Below are 18,789 nucleotides of genomic sequence, written 5' to 3'. Positions count from 1 at the left end.
AACCAGAGTGACGGGAGCGGCACAATTCAGAAAAAGTGCTCAGCTCGCCGAGAAAATGCGATTTAAGCAATAAAATTAAAAATGCTTATAAAAAATAAAACAAACGTTGGAGGTGGTCATTTCTTCATGCGCAGTGAATAACTCGGCACTCTAAAGCACCCGAGAGCGTTTTTTTCGATGCCAACCTAACCAGAGTGACGGGAGCGGCACAATTCAGAAAAAGTGCTCAGTCAAGTCAAGTCAAGTCAAGTTTATTTGTATAGCCCTAAATCACAAGCAGTCTCAAAGGGCTTCACATAGACAGAAATTGACAATTATTCTCAAAGCATCCCCTGATCTTAAGCTCCCAAAAGGGCAAGGAAAAACTTAAAAACCCCTAGCAGGGGGAAAATGAGAAACCTTGAGAAGGGACCACAGATGGAAGGATCCCCCTTTCAGGATCACCAGGTTGAAATGGATGCAGAGAGGGCACAAATGATACAACATGAAAATCAATTAAATAAAAAGTGGATCTCCATGTCACAGCAGAGGGCTGCCGAAAGGAGCCCTCAATTGTCCTGGCAGTGCTCTTCGAGGAGGTTGAGCTGCAGTTCCCCTATCCTGAATTGGCCACGAGAATCCAGATAGCCGCTGTCAGCATGGGTACCACCTAACCACCTCCCCGGCCGGGGAGGGGGGAGGGAGGGGGTGGAGAGGGAGAGAAAACAAACTCCAGCCGAATCGGCCACTACAGGTTAGTTAAAGGCCATGTCATAGAAATGTGTCTTTAAACGTGTCTTAAATGTTTCTACTGAGGTAGCAGTCCTAATATCCATTGGTAGGGCATTCCAAAGCTCTGGAGCCCGAATAGAAAATGCTCTAGAGCCTGCAGACATTTTCTTAGCCCTCGGTGTCGCTAAAAGGGTAGCGTTTTGCGAACGAAGGTTACGAGACGGAACATAAGGAACAACTAGGTCGACGAGATATGAAGGCGCTAAGCCATGCAGCGATTTATAGGTTAATAGAAGAACCTTGAAGTCACATCTTAAATGGACCGGAAGCCAATGTAAGTTGGCTAGTATTGGGGTAATGTGATCAAATTTTCTTGTCCGAGAGAGCAGCCTTGCAGCGGCATTTTGTACTAACTGTAGACTTTTGATGCGGGACTTAGGAAGACCCGAAAATAGTACATTACAGTAGTCCAGGCGCGACGTGACGAACGCATGTATAATAGTTTCCGCATCACCGGTCGAGAGGATCGGACGAATCTTTGCAATATTACGAAGGTGAAAAAACGCAATTCTGGTTATATTCTTAATGTGCTTTTGAAAGGAGAGAGTTTGGTCAAATATTACCCCGAGATTAGTTACAGTATCGCTTTGAGTGATAGTACGGTTATCTATAGTTATAGCGGTTTCCTTGAATAAGTGTTGATAACGAGCTGGACCAATTATCAACATCTCAGTTTTATCTGGGTTAAGACGAAGGAAGTTGAGAGACATCCATTGCTTGATCTCCGCAAGGCACTTCTCAAGATTACAACAATCCCGCGGATCTGTCATCGATAACGGCATATATAATTGGGTGTCATCCGCATAGCATTGAAAACTAATATTATATTTACGTATTATGTCCCCAAGCGGAATCATATAAATATTAAAAAGAATTGGTCCGAGAACCGATCCCTGTGGGACACCACATGTAACATTATAGAGCTCCGAGGACGCATTGCCATGGACCACTCGGTGCGTCCTGTTTGATAGATAGGAATGGAACCAGCCTAGTGCTGACCCTGAAATACCAACACAACTTTTAAGACGCCCTAATAAAATATCGAAGTCTACAGTGTCGAAGGCAGCACTAAGATCGAGTAGTAACAGTACAGACGAAATGTTTGAATCCATAGCTACGAGGAGATCATTAGTCACTTTAGCAAGTGCTGTCTCAGTGGAATGATTAGCTCTAAAACCAGACTGAAAAGTGTCGTATCGATTATTGGCGACCATGTAATCAATAAGCTGCTGCGCTACTACTTTTTCAAGAAGTTTTGCTATGAATGGGAGGTTTGAAACTGGCCTATAATTACTGAGACAGTCCGGGTCAAGATTTGGTCGCTTAAGTAACGGTTTAATGATAGCGGTTTTAAAGGCTGTTGGCACTATCCCAGAGGAGACAGACAGATTGATTATATTTAAGACGGACAGTCCTAAAATTTGAAATAATTCTTTAAGTAGTTTGGCTGGAAGAGGGTCGAGTAAACATGTTGTTTGTTTAGCCGCACTAACAATTTGTGTAAGCCTTTCAAGAGACACGCTTTTAAAAGTTGAGAGGGTTGTTGCATGATCATCAGCGTTGGTAAACGGCGTGCTCGACCGAGCGATTGGAATGCTATTCTTGATCTCATCCCTAATGGATTCAATCTTTTGAGCAAAAAATTTCATGAACTCATCAGCTGAGTGGAAGGAACTATCGGAGGTCGGCTGGCGCAGAGTCAGCTTTGCCACTGTATCAAATAGGTGTTTCGGATTGTTTTTATTGAGATTAATAACTTGCGAAAAATATCGAGTTTTTGCTAAGATAAGCGCATCTTTATATTTCAGGAGGCTATCCTGCCATGCCTGATGGAAAACCTCAAGTTTGGTTAGACGCCATCTGCGCTCATGCTTTCTACATAATTGCTTAAGCGTACGCGTTTCATCTGTGAACCACGGAGTAGGCACTCTACGGCGAGTTTTCAGACGTAACGGCGCCACAGAGTCAATGGCATTTAACAATGTCGCATTGAATTCATTCGTAAGATTATCAATAGAGCCGGCGTATGTGAGAAAATTAGTGGTTGCCGGCGACAGTATTTCAGATAGCGCAGTTGCAGTCATAGAGTTGAAATGACGGCTCCTATAATGCTGATTGCTCTCTTGTCTTTGACAAGGAACTAGAATTTCAAACTTTATTAGGTAATGATCAGACAAAACAGTAGTGTATGGCAGTACTGCTATATTTGAGGTTGCAAGTCCTCGGGATAATACCAGATCTATGGTATTTCCATTCTTATGCGTTGCTGCCTGTACAGCTTGCGTAAAACCAAAGGTATCAGTTAAAGTCTGAAACGCCGAAGTAAGTGGCTCTGACGGTAAATTCATGTGGATGTTGAAATCGCCCATGATAATTATATTATCCGCATTGGTTACTAGATCAGCCACAAATTCTGAAAATTCATCCAGGAAGCCAGAGTAAGCCCCGGGTGGACGGTAAATAACAACAAGATAAAATGACGGTAAAGCGGTGGATCGGACAATGAGAACCTCAAATGTTTTAAATACGTTGATCGAACGAGGCCTAAAACTAAGCTCGGAATTCGAGATGAGGGCGACACCCCCACCCTTTTTTCGAGGACGCGCCACATGCGAGCTCACAAAATTTGGAGGCGAGGCCTCATTAAGCGGCATCAGTTCATTAGGTTTTAACCAGGTCTCGCAGAGACCAAAAGCGTTTAGATTATGTTCTGTGATGAGATCATTAACGAGAATGGCTTTCGTATGAAGCGATCTAATATTCATAAAACCAAGTTTAAGTGTAATTGGTCGATCCGGGTGCGTATTTATCGAAGGATATTTATACGAAATGCGAGTAAGATTGTGTTCTCTAAGCCTGACATCACCTCTCAAATGTTTGTTAGCGCGGTGGGCTGATACGACCGTGGGAATCTGATAGTAAATATTCGTTACACGTGTAGAATTATCTGAAACCGGCACCGTTTCCTCAGCAAAACCGGTCGGGGTGGAGTGATTGGATTTGTCTACTACCCCAGTAGAAAGTGCGTTTATGTGTACTGTCGCACTATTCAAACTATCACGCTCTAGTCTACACAAGGAGCTATGTGCATGCTGGGAGTCTAGCCTAGCGCTAGTTAACTTTATCTTAACAGACTCCAAACCCATCCTGACAGGTGGTCTAATCACCTGTGACCCGGCCTGCTCTAAAGTGACCTGTCATGTGTGGCTCAAACAGTAATCTATATTCCTAGAAAGAGTGAAGGCGCCTTCACGGTTAGGGTGAAGGCCGTCCTTCCTCAGCAGGTCGGGGCGGCCCCAGAAGGAAGGCCAGTTATCTATGAAATACAGTCCCTGCTTCTTACAGAACCCAGCCATCCATCGATTAAGGGAGACTAATCTACTAAGCCTCTCATCAGTGCCTCTCCCAGGCAGGGGGCCAGAGACAAATACTCGATGCCGACTCATCTTTCTAGCGAGATCACAAGTCCTCGCTATGTTTCTCTTTGTGATCTCCGACTGCCTCATCCTAACATCATTGGAGCCGACGTGTATCACTATGTCCGAGTAGCTAGTGTTGATGGAACTACGCTGTTGACTAGACCTATTGCGAGTCAGCTCCCTAAGATTAGCTTCTATGTCGGGTGCTCTGCCCCCAGGAATACACATTACCGTTGCTGGATTTGTAAGCGTAATATTTCGGGTAATGGAGTCACCTATGACCAAAGTGCGAGGGCCAGTAGACCGAGATGACTTTGGACGGCTATGCGTCTTACCTGGCTCATCGCGATTAGCAAGCCGCTTGGGGCTAATGCTAACTGGGCTAGCGGGCTGACTACAGCCCGCGTCTGTATCCGCCACATCTACAGTTATCGCGCAATTCTGCTCTAACTGGCGGACACGTCCCTCTAGCAGGGACAACCTCTCTAAGAGAAGGGTGCAGTTGGTGCACGAAGCCACACAAACCTCTCGATCCGCAGCCATACTTTGTGTCCGATGATCGACGGCAGACAAACGGCCACGAAGCCTCCGCTCTCCCAGGCACTCCAACTGTGAAAAAAAAAAAAAAGATCGACAGTGTAATAAAAGATTCAAACTTACTTTAGAGTCAGGGAGATGAGTTCCACGCTGGAGAAAACAAAATCGTCCAAGCCTGAAAAGTATTGGGAGTCTGGCTGAGAAGGAAGAGGGCGTCCGGCAGAGTGAGGGTGGAATCGACACACCTCAGCTCGACGAGAAAATGCGATTTAAGCAATAAAATTAAAAATGCTTATAAAACATAAACCAAACGTTGGAGGTGGTCATTTCTTCATGCGCAGTGATAAACTCGGCACTCTAAAGCACCCGAGAGCGTTTTTTTCGATGCCAACCTAACCAGAGTGACGGGAGTGACGGGAGCGGCACAATTCAGAAAAAGTGCTCAGCTCGCCGAGAAAATGCGATTGAAGCAATAAAATTAAAAATGCTTATAAAACATAAACCAAACGTTGGAGGTGGTCATTTCTTCATGCGCAGTGATAAACTCGGCACTCTAAAGCACCCGAGAGCGTTTTTTTCGATGCCAACCTAACCAGAGTGACGGGAGCGGCACAATTCAGAAAAAGTGCTCAGCTCGCCGCGAAAATGCGATTTAAGCAATAAAATTAAAAATGCTTATAAAACATAAACCAAACGTTGGAGGTGGTCATTTCTTCATGCGCAGTGATAAACTCGGCACTCTAAAGCACCCGAGAGCGTTTTTTTCGATGCCAACCTAACCAGAGTGACGGGAGTGACGGGAGCGGCACAATTCAGAAAAAGTGCTCAGCTCGCCGAGAAAATGCGATTGAAGCAATAAAATTAAAAATGCTTATAAAACATAAACCAAACGTTGGAGGTGGTCATTTCTTCATGCGCAGTGATAAACTCGGCACTCTAAAGCACCCGAGAGCGTTTTTTTCGATGCCAACCTAACCAGAGTGACGGGAGCGGCACAATTCAGAAAAAGTGCTCAGCTCGCCGCGAAAATGCGATTTAAGCAATAAAATTAAAAATGCTTATAAAACATAAACCAAACGTTGGAGGTGGTCATTTCTTCATGCGCAGTGATAAACTCGGCACTCTAAAGCACCCGAGAGCGTTTTTTTTCGATGCCAACCTAACCAGAGTGACGGGAGCGGCACAATTCAGAAAAAAAGCTCAGCTCGCCGAGAAAATGCGATTTAAGCAATAAAATTAAAAATGCTTATAAAACATAAACCAAACGTTGGAGGTGGTCATTTCTTCATGCGCAGTGATAAACTCGGCACTCTAAAGCACCCGAGAGCGTTTTTTTCGATGCCAACCTAACCAGAGTGACGGGAGCGGCACAATTCAGAAAAAGTGCTCAGCTCGCCGAGAAAATGCGATTTAAGCAATAATATTAAAAATGCTTATAAAACATAAACCAAACGTTGGAGGTGGTCATTTCTTCATGCGCAGTGATAAACTCGGCACTCTAAAGCACCCGAGAGCGTTTTTTTCGATGCCAACCTAACCAGAGTGACGGGAGCGGCACAATTCAGAAAAAGTGCTCAGCTTACCGAGAAAATGCGATTTAAGCAATAAAATTAAAAATGCTTATAAAACATAAACCAAACGTTGGAGGTGGTCATTTCTTCATGCGCAGTGATAAACTCGGCACTCTAAAGCACCCGAGAGCGTTTTTTTCCATGCCAACCTAACCAGAGTGACGGGAGCGGCACAATTCAGAAAAAGTGCTCAGCTCGCCGAGAAAATGCGATTAAAGCAATAAAATTAAAAATGCTTATAAAACATAAACCAAACGTTGGAGGTGGTAATTTCTTCATGCGCAGTGATAAACTCGGCACTCTAAAGCACCCGAGAGCGTTTTTTTCGATGCCAACCTAACCAGAGTGACGGGAGCGGCACAATTCAGAAAAAGTGCTCAGCTCGCCGAGAAAATGCGATTTAAGCAATACAATTAAAAATGCTTATAAAACATAAACCAAACGTTGGAGGTGGTCATTTCTTCATGCGCAGTGATAAACTCGGCACTCTAAAGCACCCGAGAGCGTTTTTTTCGATGCCAACCTAACCAGAGTGACGGGAGCGGCACAATTCAGAAAAAGTGCTCAGCTCGCCGAGAAAATGCGATTTAAGCAATAAAATTAAAAATGCTTATAAAACATAAACCAAACGTTGGAGGTGGTCATTTCTTCATGCGCAGTGAATAACTCGGCACTCTAAAGCACCCGAGAGCGTTTTTTTCGATGCCAACCTAACCAGAGTGACGGGAGCGGCACAATTCAGAAAAAGTGCTCAGCTTACCGAGAAAATGCGATTTAAGCAATAAAATTAAAAATGCTTATAAAACATAAACCAAACGTTGGAGGTGGTCATTTCTTCATGCGCAGTGATAAACTCGGCACTCTAAAGCACCCGAGAGCGTTTTTTTCGATGCCAACCTAACCAGAGTGACGGGAGCGGCACAATTCAGAAAAAGTGCTCAGCTCGCCGAGAAAATGCGATTAAAGCAATAAAATTAAAAATGCTTATAAAACATAAACCAAACGTTGGAGGTGGTAATTTCTTCATGCGCAGTGATAAACTCGGCACTCTAAAGCACCCGAGAGCGTTTTTTTCGATGCCAACCTAACCAGAGTGACGGGAGCGGCACAATTCAGAAAAAGTGCTCAGCTCGCCGAGAAAATGCGATTTAAGCAATAAAATTAAAAATGCTTATAAAACATAAACCAAACGTTGGAGGTGGTCATTTCTTCATGCGCAGTGATAAACTCGGCACTCTAAAGCACCCGAGAGCGTTTTTTTCGATGCCAACCTAACCAGAGTGACGGGAGCGGCACAATTCAGAAAAAGTGCTCAGCTCGCCGAGAAAATGCGATTTAAGCAATAAAATTAAAAATGCTTATAAAACATAAACCAAACGTTGGAGGTGGTCATTTCTTCATGCGCAGTGAATAACTCGGCACTCTAAAGCACCCGAGAGCGTTTTTTTCGATGCCAACCTAACCAGAGTGACGGGAGCGGCACAATTCAGAAAAAGTGCTCAGCTCGCCGAGAAAATGCGATTTAAGCAATAAAATTAAAAATGCTTATAAAACATAAACCAAACGTTGGAGGTGGTCATTTCTTAATGCGCAGTAATAAACTCGGCACTCTAAAGCACCCGAGAGCGTTTTTTTCGATGCCAACCTAACCAGAGTGACGGGAGCGGCACAATTCAGAAAAAGTGCTCAGCTCGCCGAGAAAATGCGATTTAAGCAATAAAATAAAAAATGCTTATAAAACATAAACCAAACGTTGGAGGTGGTCATTTCTTCATGCGCAGTGATAAACTCGGCACTCTAAAGCACCCGAGAGCGTTTTTTTCGATGCCAACCTAACCAGAGTGACGGGAGTGACGGGAGCGGCACAATTCAGAAAAAGTGCTCAGCTCGCCGAGAAAATGCGATTTAAGCAATAAAATTAAAAATGCTTGTAAAACATAAACCAAACGTTGGAGGTGGTCATTTCTTCATGCGCAGTGATAAACTCGGCACTCTAAAGCACCCGAGAGCGTTTTTTTTCGATGCCAACCTAACCAGAGTGACGGGAGCGGCACAATTCAGAAAAAAAGCTCAGCTCGCCGAGAAAATGCGATTTAAGCAATAAAATTAAAAATGCTTATAAAACATAAACCAAACGTTGGAGGTGGTCATTTCTTCATGCGCAGTGATAAACTCGGCACTCTAAAGCACCCGAGAGCGTTTTTTTCGATGCCAACCTAACCAGAGTGACGGGAGCGGCACAATTCAGAAAAAGTGCTCAGCTCGCCGAGAAAATGCGATTTAAGCAATAATATTAAAAATGCTTATAAAACATAAACCAAACGTTGGAGGTGGTCATTTCTTCATGCGCAGTGATAAACTCGGCACTCTAAAGCACCCGAGAGCGTTTTTTTCGATGCCAACCTAACCAGAGTGACGGGAGCGGCACAATTCAGAAAAAGTGCTCAGCTTACCGAGAAAATGCGATTTAAGCAATAAAATTAAAAATGCTTATAAAACATAAACCAAACGTTGGAGGTGGTCATTTCTTCATGCGCAGTGATAAACTCGGCACTCTAAAGCACCCGAGAGCGTTTTTTTCGATGCCAACCTAACCAGAGTGACGGGAGCGGCACAATTCAGAAAAAGTGCTCAGCTCGCCGAGAAAATGCGATTAAAGCAATAAAATTAAAAATGCTTATAAAACATAAACCAAACGTTGGAGGTGGTAATTTCTTCATGCGCAGTGATAAACTCGGCACTCTAAAGCACCCGAGAGCGTTTTTTTCGATGCCAACCTAACCAGAGTGACGGGAGCGGCACAATTCAGAAAAAGTGCTCAGCTCGCCGAGAAAATGCGATTTAAGCAATACAATTAAAAATGCTTATAAAACATAAACCAAACGTTGGAGGTGGTCATTTCTTCATGCGCAGTGATAAACTCGGCACTCTAAAGCACCCGAGAGCGTTTTTTTCGATGCCAACCTAACCAGAGTGACGGGAGCGGCACAATTCAGAAAAAGTGCTCAGCTCGCCGAGAAAATGCGATTTAAGCAATAAAATTAGAAATGCTTATAAAACATAAACCAAACGTTGGAGGTGGTCATTTCTTCATGCGCAGTGAATAACTCGGCACTCTAAAGCACCCGAGAGCGTTTTTTTCGATGCCAACCTAACCAGAGTGACGGGAGCGGCACAATTCAGAAAAAGTGCTCAGCTTACCGAGAAAATGCGATTTAAGCAATAAAATTAAAAATGCTTATAAAACATAAACCAAACGTTGGAGGTGGTCATTTCTTCATGCGCAGTGATAAACTCGGCACTCTAAAGCACCCGAGAGCGTTTTTTTCGATGCCAACTTAACCAGAGTGACGGGAGCGGCACAATTCAGAAAAAGTGCTCAGCTCGCCGAGAAAATGCGATTAAAGCAATAAAATTAAAAATGCTTATAAAACATAAACCAAACGTTGGAGGTGGTAATTTCTTCATGCACAGTGATAAACTCGGCACTCTAAAGGACCCGAGAGCGTTTTTTTCGATGCCAACCTAACCAGAGTGACGGGAGCGGCACAATTCAGAAAAAGTGCTCAGCTCGCCGAGAAAATGCGATTTAAGCAATAAAATTAAAAATGCTTATAAAACATAAACCAAACGTTGGAGGTGGTCATTTCTTCATGCGCAGTGATAAACTCGGCACTCTAAAGCACCCGAGAGCGTTTTTTTCGATGCCAACCTAACCAGAGTGACGGGAGCGGCACAATTCAGAAAAAGTGCTCAGCTCGCCGAGAAAATGCGATTTAAGCAATAAAATTAAAAATGCTTATAAAACATAAACCAAACGTTGGAGGTGGTCATTTCTTCATGCGCAGTGAATAACTCGGCACTCTAAAGCACCCGAGAGCGTTTTTTTCGATGCCAACCTAACCAGAGTGACGGGAGCGGCACAATTCAGAAAAAGTGCTCAGCTCGCCGAGAAAATGCGATTTAAGCAATAAAATTAAAAATGCTTATAAAACATAAACCAAACGTTGGAGGTGGTCATTTCTTAATGCGCAGTAATAAACTCGGCACTCTAAAGCACCCGAGAGCGTTTTTTTCGATGCCAACCTAACCAGAGTGACGGGAGCGGCACAATTCAGAAAAAGTGCTCAGCTCGCCGAGAAAATGCGATTTAAGCAATAAAATTAAAAATGCTTATAAAACATAAACCAAACGTTGGAGGTGGTCATTTCTTAATGCGCAGTAATAAACTCGGCACTCTAAAGCACCCGAGAGCGTTTTTTTCGATGCCAACCTAACCAGAGTGACGGGAGCGGCACAATTCAGAAAAAGTGCTCAGCTCGCCGAGAAAATGCGATTTAAGCAATAAAATAAAAAATGCTTATAAAACATAAACCAAACGTTGGAGGTGGTCATTTCTTCATGCGCAGTGATAAACTCGGCACTCTAAAGCACCCGAGAGCGTTTTTTTCGATGCCAACCTAACCAGAGTGACGGGAGTGACGGGAGCGGCACAATTCAGAAAAAGTGCTCAGCTCGCCGAGAAAATGCGATTTAAGCAATAAAATTAAAAATGCTTATTAAACATAAACCAAACGTTGGAGGTGGTCATTTCTTCATGCGCAGTGAAAACTCGGCACTCTAAAGCACCCGAGAGCGTTTTTTTCGATGCCAACCTAACCAGAGTGACGGGAGCGGCACAATTCAGAAAAACTGCTCAGCTCGCCGAGAAAATGCGATTTAAGCAATAAAATTAAAAATGCTTATAAAACATAAACCAAACGTTGGAGGTGGTCATTTCTTAATGCGCAGTGATAAACTCGGCACTCTAAAGCACCCGAGAGCGTTTTTTTCGATGCCAACCTAACCAGAGTGACGGGAGCGGCACAATTCAGAAAAAGTGCTCAGCTCGCCGAGAAAATGCGATTTAAGCAATAAAATTAAAAATGCTTATAAAACATAAACCAAACGTTGGAGGTGGTCATTTCTTCATGCGCAGTGATAAACTCTGCACTCTAAAGCACCCGAAAGCGTTTTTTTCGATGCCAACTGTCATGATTGGTCCCCAGTTTTGCTAGGTTGCCATGGTTTCTGTTCGCGTCGCCCCTCCCCTCCTGTGTTCCCTCAATCAGTGTGATCATTCTCACCTGCCTCTCATTTCCAGTCATGTATTTAAGTCCTGTCTCTGTGTCACTCCCCTGTCGGTTCATTGCTAATGTCAACCGGTCCCTTTGTCTCACATCTCGGTCAGTATCTGTTGTTGGTTTGGTTGCAAGTTATGTCTGTTACCGAGTCTGTAAGTTCCTGCAATAAACCCTTTTCCAAGCTGCACGTGGTCGCCCTGCTCCATCTTCCACTCCGTTCGTGACAGAATGAACCGACCCCACAGCGACCAGCGCTTGGACCCCCCTCCACCACCAGCTTCCGTCAGCCAAGCCAAGCCAAGCCAAGCCCAAGAAACGCAAGCCAAGCCAAGCCAAGCCAAAGAAACGCAAGCCAAGCCAAGCCAAAGAAACCAAAGCCAAGCCAAAGAAACCAAAGCCAAGCCAAGAAACCAAGCCAAGAAACCAAGCCAAGAAACCAAGCCAAACCAAGGCACGGTAAGCAACCAAGCCACGCCAAGCAGCCAAGCCAAGCCAAGCCCAAGAAAGCCAAGCCCAAGAAACCAAGGCCAAGCCAAGCCCAAGAAACCCAAGCCAAGCCAAGCCAAGACCAAGAAACCAAAGCCAAGCCCAAGAAACCAACGTCAAGCCAAGCCGAAGCCAAAGCCGAGCGAAGCCACAGCCGAGCCAAGCCACAGCCGAGCCAAGCCACAGCCGAGCCAAGCCACAGCCGAGCCAAGCCAAGCCACAGCCGAGCCAAGCCACAGCCGAGGCAAGCCACAGCTGAGCCAAGCCACAGCCGAGCCAAGCCACAGCCGAGCCAAGCCACAGCCGAGCCACAGCCACAGCCGAGCCACAGCCACAGCCGAGCCAAGCCACAGCCGAGCCAAGCCACAGCCGAGCCAAGCCACAGCCGAGCCAAGCCACAGCCGAGCCAAGCCACAGCCGAGCCGAGCCACAGCCGAGCCGAGCCGAGCCGAGCCGAGCCGAGCCAGAGCCGAGCCACAGCCGAGCCACAGCCACAGCCGAGCCACAGCCACAGCCGAGCCACAGCCACAGCCGAGCCACAGCCGAGCCAAGCCACAGCCGAGCCAAGCCACAGCCGAGCCAAGCCACAGCCCCATCTGCGACGCCATCGGTTCCCCAAGTCGCCGCCCGAGTGCGGTTCATGTCCCCAAAGTCGCCGCCCGAGTGCGGTTCATGTCCCCAAAGTCGCCGCCCGAGTGCGGTTCATGTCCCCAAAGTCGCCGCCCGAGTGCGGTTCATGTCCCCAAAGTCGCCGCCCGAGTGCGGTTCATGTCCCCAAAATCGCCGCCCGAGTGCGGTTCATGTCCCCAAAGTCGCCGCCCGAGTGCGGTTCATGTTCCCCAAAGTTGCTGCCGACTGCGCGTCAGGCCCCCAGTGTGTGCCGCGAGTGTGGCCCTGGGCCTCTGACCTCCGCTGAGTGCAGTTCTGTTCCCCAAGTTCCTGCCGATTGCGCGTCAGGCCCCCAGTGTGTGCCGCGAGTGTGGCCCTGGGCCCCTGACCTCCGCTGAGTGCAGTTCTGTTCCCCAAGTTCCTGCCGATTGCGCGTCAGGCCCCCAGTGTGTGCCGCGATTGTAGCCCTGGGCCCCTGACCTCCGCTGAGTGCAGTTCTGTTCCATAAGTTCCTGCCGATTGCGCGTCAGGCCCCCAGTGTGTGCCGCGAGTGTGGCCCTGGGCCCCTGACCTCCGCTGAGTGCAGTTCTGTCCCCCAAGTCGCCGCCGAGTGAGGTGGTTTCCCTAGTCGCCGCCGCCCGAGTGCGGCTCTCTGCCCCTTGTCGCCGCCCCCCGGGTGCGGCTCTCTGCCCACCCGCCCCCCCCCCCCGCGTCGTGAGGGATTCGATTTTTGGGACGTCGGGAGCCGTCCCTTGTGGGGGGGGGTACTGTCATGATTGGTCCCCAGTTTTGCTAGGTTGCCATGGTTTCTGTTCGCGTCGCCCCTCCCCTCCTGTGTTCCCTCAATCAGTGTGATCATTCTCACCTGCCTCTCATTTCCAGTCATGTATTTAAGTCCTGTCTCTGTGTCACTCCCCTGTCGGTTCATTGCTAATGTCACCCGGTCCCTTTGTCTCACATCTCGGTCAGTATCTGTTGTTGGTTTGGTTGCAAGTTATGTCTGTTACCGAGTCTGTAAGTTCCTGCAATAAACCCTTTTCCAAGCTGCACGTGGTCGCCCTGCTCCATCTTCCACTCCCTTCGTGACACCAACCTAACCAGAGTGACGGGAGCGGCACAATTCAGAAAAAGTGCTCAGCTCGCCGAGAAAATGCGATTTAAGCAATAAAATTAAAAATGCTTATTAAACATAAACCAAACGTTGGAGAAGGTCATTTCTTCATGCGCAGTGATAAACTCGGCACTCTAAAGCACCCGAGAGCGTTTTTTTCGATGCCAACCTAACCAGAGTGACGGGAGCGGCACAATTCAGAAAAAGTGCTCAGCTCGCCGAGAAAATGCGATTTAAGCAATAAAATTAAAAATGCTTATAAAACATAAACCAAACGTTGGAGGTGGTTATTTCTTCATGCGCAGTGATAAACTCGGCACTCTAAAGCACCCGAGAGCGTTTTTTTCGATGCCAACCTAACCAGAGTGACGGGAGCGGCACAATTCAGAAAAAGTGCTCAGCTCGCCGAGAAAATGCGATTTAAGCAAAAAAATTAAAAATGCTTATAAAACATAAACCAAACGTTGGAGGTGGTAATTTCTTCATGCGCAGTGATAAACTCGGCACTCTAAAGCACCCGAGAGCGTTTTTTTCGATGCCAACCTAACCAGAGTGACGGGAGCGGCACAATTCAGAAAAAGTGCTCAGCTCGCCGAGAAAATGCGATTTAAGCAATAAAATTAAAAATGCTTATAAAACATAAACCAAACGTTGGAGGTGGTCATTTCTTCATGCGCAGTGATAAACTCGGCACTCTAAAGCACCCGAGAGCGTTTTTTTCGATGCCAACCTAACCAGAGTGACGGGAGCGGCACAATTCAGAAAAAGTGCTCAGCTCGCCGAGAAAATGCGATTTAAGCAATAAAATTAAAAATGCTTATAAAACATAAACCAAACGTTGGAGGTGGTCATTTCTTCATGCGCAGTGATAAACTCGGCACTCTAAAGCACCCGAGAGCGTTTTTTTCGATGCCAACCTAACCAGAGTGACGGGAGCGGCACATTTCAGAAAAAGTGCTCAGCTCGCCGAGAAAATGCGATTTAAGCAATAAAATTAAAAATGCTTATAAAACATAAACCAAACGTTGGAGGTGGTCATTTCTTCATGTGCAGTGATAACTCGCAACTCTAAAGCACCCGAGAGCGTTTTTTTCGATGCCAACCTAACCAGAGTGACGGGAGCGGCACAATTCAGAAAAAGTGCTCAGCTCGCCGAGAAAATGCGATTTAAGCAATAAAATTAAAAATGCTTATAAAAAATAAAACAAACGTTGGAGGTGGTCATTTCTTCATGCGCAGTGAATAACTCGGCACTCTAAAGCACCCGAGAGCGTTTTTTTCGATGCCAACCTAACCAGAGTGACGGGAGCGGCACAATTCAGAAAAAGTTCTCAGCTCGCCGAGAAAATGCGATTTAAGCAATAAAATTAAAAATGCTTATAAAACATAAACCAAACGTTGGAGGTGGTCATTTCTTCATGCGCAGTGATAAACTCGGCACTCTAAAGCACCCGAGAGCGTTTTTTTTTATGCCAACCTAACCAGAGTGACGGGAGCGGCACAATTCAGAAAAAGTGCTCAGCTCGCCGAGAAAATGCGATTTAAGCAATAAAATTAAAAATGCTTATAAAACATAAACCAAACGTTGGAGGTGGTCATTTCTTCATGCGCAGTGAATAACTCGGCACTCTAAAGCACCCGAGAGCGTTTTTTTCGATGCCATCCTAACCAGAGTGACGGGAGCGGCACAATTCAGAAAAATTGCTCAGCTCGCCGAGAAAATGCGATTTAAGCAATAAAACTAAAAATGCTTATAAAGCATAAACCAAACGTTGGAGGTGGTCAATTCTTCATGCGCAGTGATAAACTCGGCACTCTAAAGCACCCGAGAGCGTTTTTTTCGATGCCAACCTAACCAGAGTGACGGGAGCGGCACAATTCAGAAAAAGTGCTCAGCTCGCCGAGAAAATGCGATTTAAGCAATAAAATTAAAAATGCTTATAAAAACATCAACCAAACGTTGGAGGTGGTAATTTCTTCATGCGCAGTGATAAACTCGGCACTCTAAAGCACCCGAGAGCGTTTTTTTCGATGCCAACCTAACGAGAGTGACGGGAGCGGCACAATTCAGAAAAAGCGCTCAGCTCGCCGAGAAAATGCGATTTAAGCAGTAAAATTAAAAATGCTTACAAAACATAAACCAAACGTTGGAGGTGGTCATTTCTTCATGCGCAGTGAATAACTCGGCACTGTAAAGCACCCGAGAGCGTTTTTTTCTATGCCAACCTAACCAGAGTGACGGGAGCGGCACAATTCAGAAAAAGTGCTCAGCTCGCCGAGAAAATGCGATTCAAGCAATAAAATTAAAAATGCTTATAAAACATAAACCAAACGTTGGAGGTGGTCATTTCGTCATGCGCAGTGATAACTCGGCACTCTAAAGCACCCGAGAGCGTTTTTTTCGATGCCAACCTAACCAGAGTGACGGGAGCGGCACAATTCAGAAAAAGTGCTCAGCTCGCCGAGAAAATGCGATTTAAGCAATAAAATTAAAAATGCTTATAAAACATAAACCAAACGTTGGAGGTGGTCATTTCTTCATGCGCAGTGAATAACTCGGCACTCTAAAGCAACCGAGAGCGTTTTTTTCGATGCCAACCTAACCAGAGTGACGGGAGCGGCACAATTCAGAAAAAGTGCTCAGCTCGCCGAGAAAATGCGATTTAAGCAATAAAATTAAAAATGCTTATAAAACATAAACCAAACGTTGGAGGTGGTCGTTTCTTCATGCGCAGTGATAAACTCGGCACTCTAAAGCACCCGAGAGCATTTTTTTCGATGCCAACCTAACCAGAGTGACGGGAGCGGCACAATTCAGAAAAAGTGCTCAGCTCGCCGAGAAAATGCGATTTAAGCAATAAAATTAAAAATGCTTATAAAACATAAACCAAACGTTGGAGGTGGTCATTTCTTCATGCGCAGTGAATAACTCGGCACTCTAAAGCACCCGAGAGCGTTTTTTTCGATGCCAACCTAACCAGAGTGACGGGAGCGGCACAATTCAGAAAAAGTGCTCAGCTCGCCGAGAAAATGCGATTTAAGCAATAAAATTAAAAATGCTTATAAAACATAAACCAAACGTTGGAGGTGGTCATTTCTTCATGCGCAGTGACAAACTCGGCACTCTAAAGCACCCGAGAGCGTTTTTTTCGATGCCAACCTAACCAGAGTGACGGGAGCGGCACAATTCAGAAAAAGTGCTCAGCTCGCCGAGAAAATGCGATTAAAGCAATAAAATTAAAAATGCTTATAAAACATAAACCAAACGTTGGAGGTGGTCATTTCTTAATGCGCAGTAATAAACTCGGCACTCTAAAGCACCCGAGAGCGTTTTTTTCGATGCCAACCTAACCAGAGTGACGGGAGCGGCACAATTCAGAAAAAGTGCTCAGCTCGCCGAGAAAATGCGATTAAAGCAATAAAATTTTGTCACTGCGCATGAAGAAATGACCACCTCCAACGTTTGGTTTATGTTTTATAAGCATTTTTAATTTTATTGCTTAAATCGCATTTTCTCGGCGAGCTGAGCACTTTTTCTGAATTGTGCCGCTCCCGTCACTCTGGTTAGGTTGGCATCGAAAAAAACGCTCTCGGGTGCTTTAGAGTGCCGAGGGTATCACTGCGCATGAAGAAATGACCACCTCCAACGTTTGGTTTATGTTTTATAAGCATTTTTAATTTTATTGCTTAAATCGCATTTTCTCGGCGAGCTGAGCACTTTTTCTGAATTGTGCCGCTCCCGTCACTCTGGTTAGGTTGGCATCGAAAAAAACGCTCTCGGGTGCTTTAGAGTGCCGAGTTTATCACTGCGCATGAAGAAATGACAGCCTCCAACGTTTGGTTTATGTTTTATAAGCATTTTTAATTTTATTGCTTAAATCGCATTTTCTCGGCCAGTTGAGCACTTTTTCTGAATTGTGCCGCTCCCGTCACTCTGGTTAGGTTGGCATAGAAAAAAACGCTCTCGGGTGCTTTAGAGTGCCGAGTTTATCACTGCGCATGAAGAAATGACCACCTCCAACGTTTGGTATATGTTTTATAAGCATTTTTAATTTTATTGCTTAAATCGCATTTTCTCGGCGAGCTGAGCACTTTTTCTGAATTGTGCCGCTCCCGTCACTCTGGTTAGGTTGGCATCGAAAAAAACGCTCTCGGGTGCTTTAGAGTGCCGAGTTTATCACTGCGCATGAAGAAATGACCACCTTCAACGTTTGGTTTATGTTTTATAAGCATTTTTAATTTTACTGCTTAAATCGCATTTTCTCGGCGAGCTGAGCACTTTTTCTGAATTGTGCCGCTCCCGTCACTCTGGTTAGGTTGGCATCGAAAAAAACGCTCTCGGGTGCTTTAGAGTGCCGAGTTTATCACTGCGCATAAAGAAATTACCACCTCCAACGTTTGGTTTATGTTTTATAAGCATTTTTAATTTTATTGCTTAAATCGCATTTTCTCGGCGAGCTGAGCACTTTTTCTGAATTGTGCCGCTCCCGTCACTCTGGTTAGGTTGGCATCGAAAAAAACGCTCTCGGGTGCTTTAGAGTGCCGAGTTTATCACTGCGTATGAAGAAATGACCACCTCCAACGTTTGGTTTACTTTTTATAAGCATTTTTAATTTAATTGCTTAAATCGCATTTTCTCGGCGAGCTGAGCACTTTTTCTGAATTGTGCCGCTCCCGTCACTCTGGTTAGGTTGGCATCGAAAAAAACGCTCTCGGGTGCTTTAGAGTGGCGAGTTTATCACTGCGCATGAAGAAATGACCACCTCCAACGTTTGGTTTATGTTTTATAAGCATTTTTAATTTTATTGCTTAAATCGCATTTTCTCGGCGAGCTGAGCACTTTTTCTGAATTGTGCCGCTCCCGTCACTCTGGTTAGGTTGGCATCGAAAAAAACGCTCTCGGGTGCTTTAGAGTGCCGAGTTTATCACTGCGCATGAAGAAATACCACCTCCAACGTTTGGTTTATGTTTTATAAGCATTTTTAATTTTATTGCTTAAATCGCATTTTCTCGGCGAGCTGAGCACTTTTTCTGAATTGTGCCGCTCCCGTCACTCTGGTTAGGTTGGCATCGAAAAAAACGCTCTCGGGTGCTTTAGAGTGCCGAGTTTATCACTGCGCATGAAGAAATGACCACCTCCAACGTTTGGTTTATGTTTTATA

At 45.4% G+C, this 18,789-nt stretch overlaps 1 long non-coding RNA gene across 2 annotated transcripts; it reads right to left on the bottom strand.

Moving 5' to 3' along the window:
* Positions 1-235: 235 nt before the first annotated feature.
* On the bottom strand, positions 236-4,950 carry LOC133147202 (uncharacterized). 2 transcript variants are annotated; one of them, XR_009711562.1, is made up of 2 exons: positions 4,716-4,950; positions 236-727 (listed from the first exon to the last, which is right to left on the bottom strand). It is a non-coding gene; the product is annotated as an uncharacterized LOC133147202 (long non-coding RNA). The 2 variants fall into 2 exon arrangements; XR_009711561.1 differs by having other exon boundaries at positions 236-709.
* Between the last annotated feature and the right edge of the window lie 13,839 nt (positions 4,951-18,789).

This window comes from Syngnathus typhle, unplaced genomic scaffold (assembly GCF_033458585.1).
Source record: "Syngnathus typhle isolate RoL2023-S1 ecotype Sweden unplaced genomic scaffold, RoL_Styp_1.0 HiC_scaffold_35, whole genome shotgun sequence".
Taxonomy (NCBI): Eukaryota; Metazoa; Chordata; class Actinopteri; order Syngnathiformes; family Syngnathidae; genus Syngnathus; species Syngnathus typhle.
This window is presented reverse-complemented; position numbering and strand designations above follow the sequence as displayed.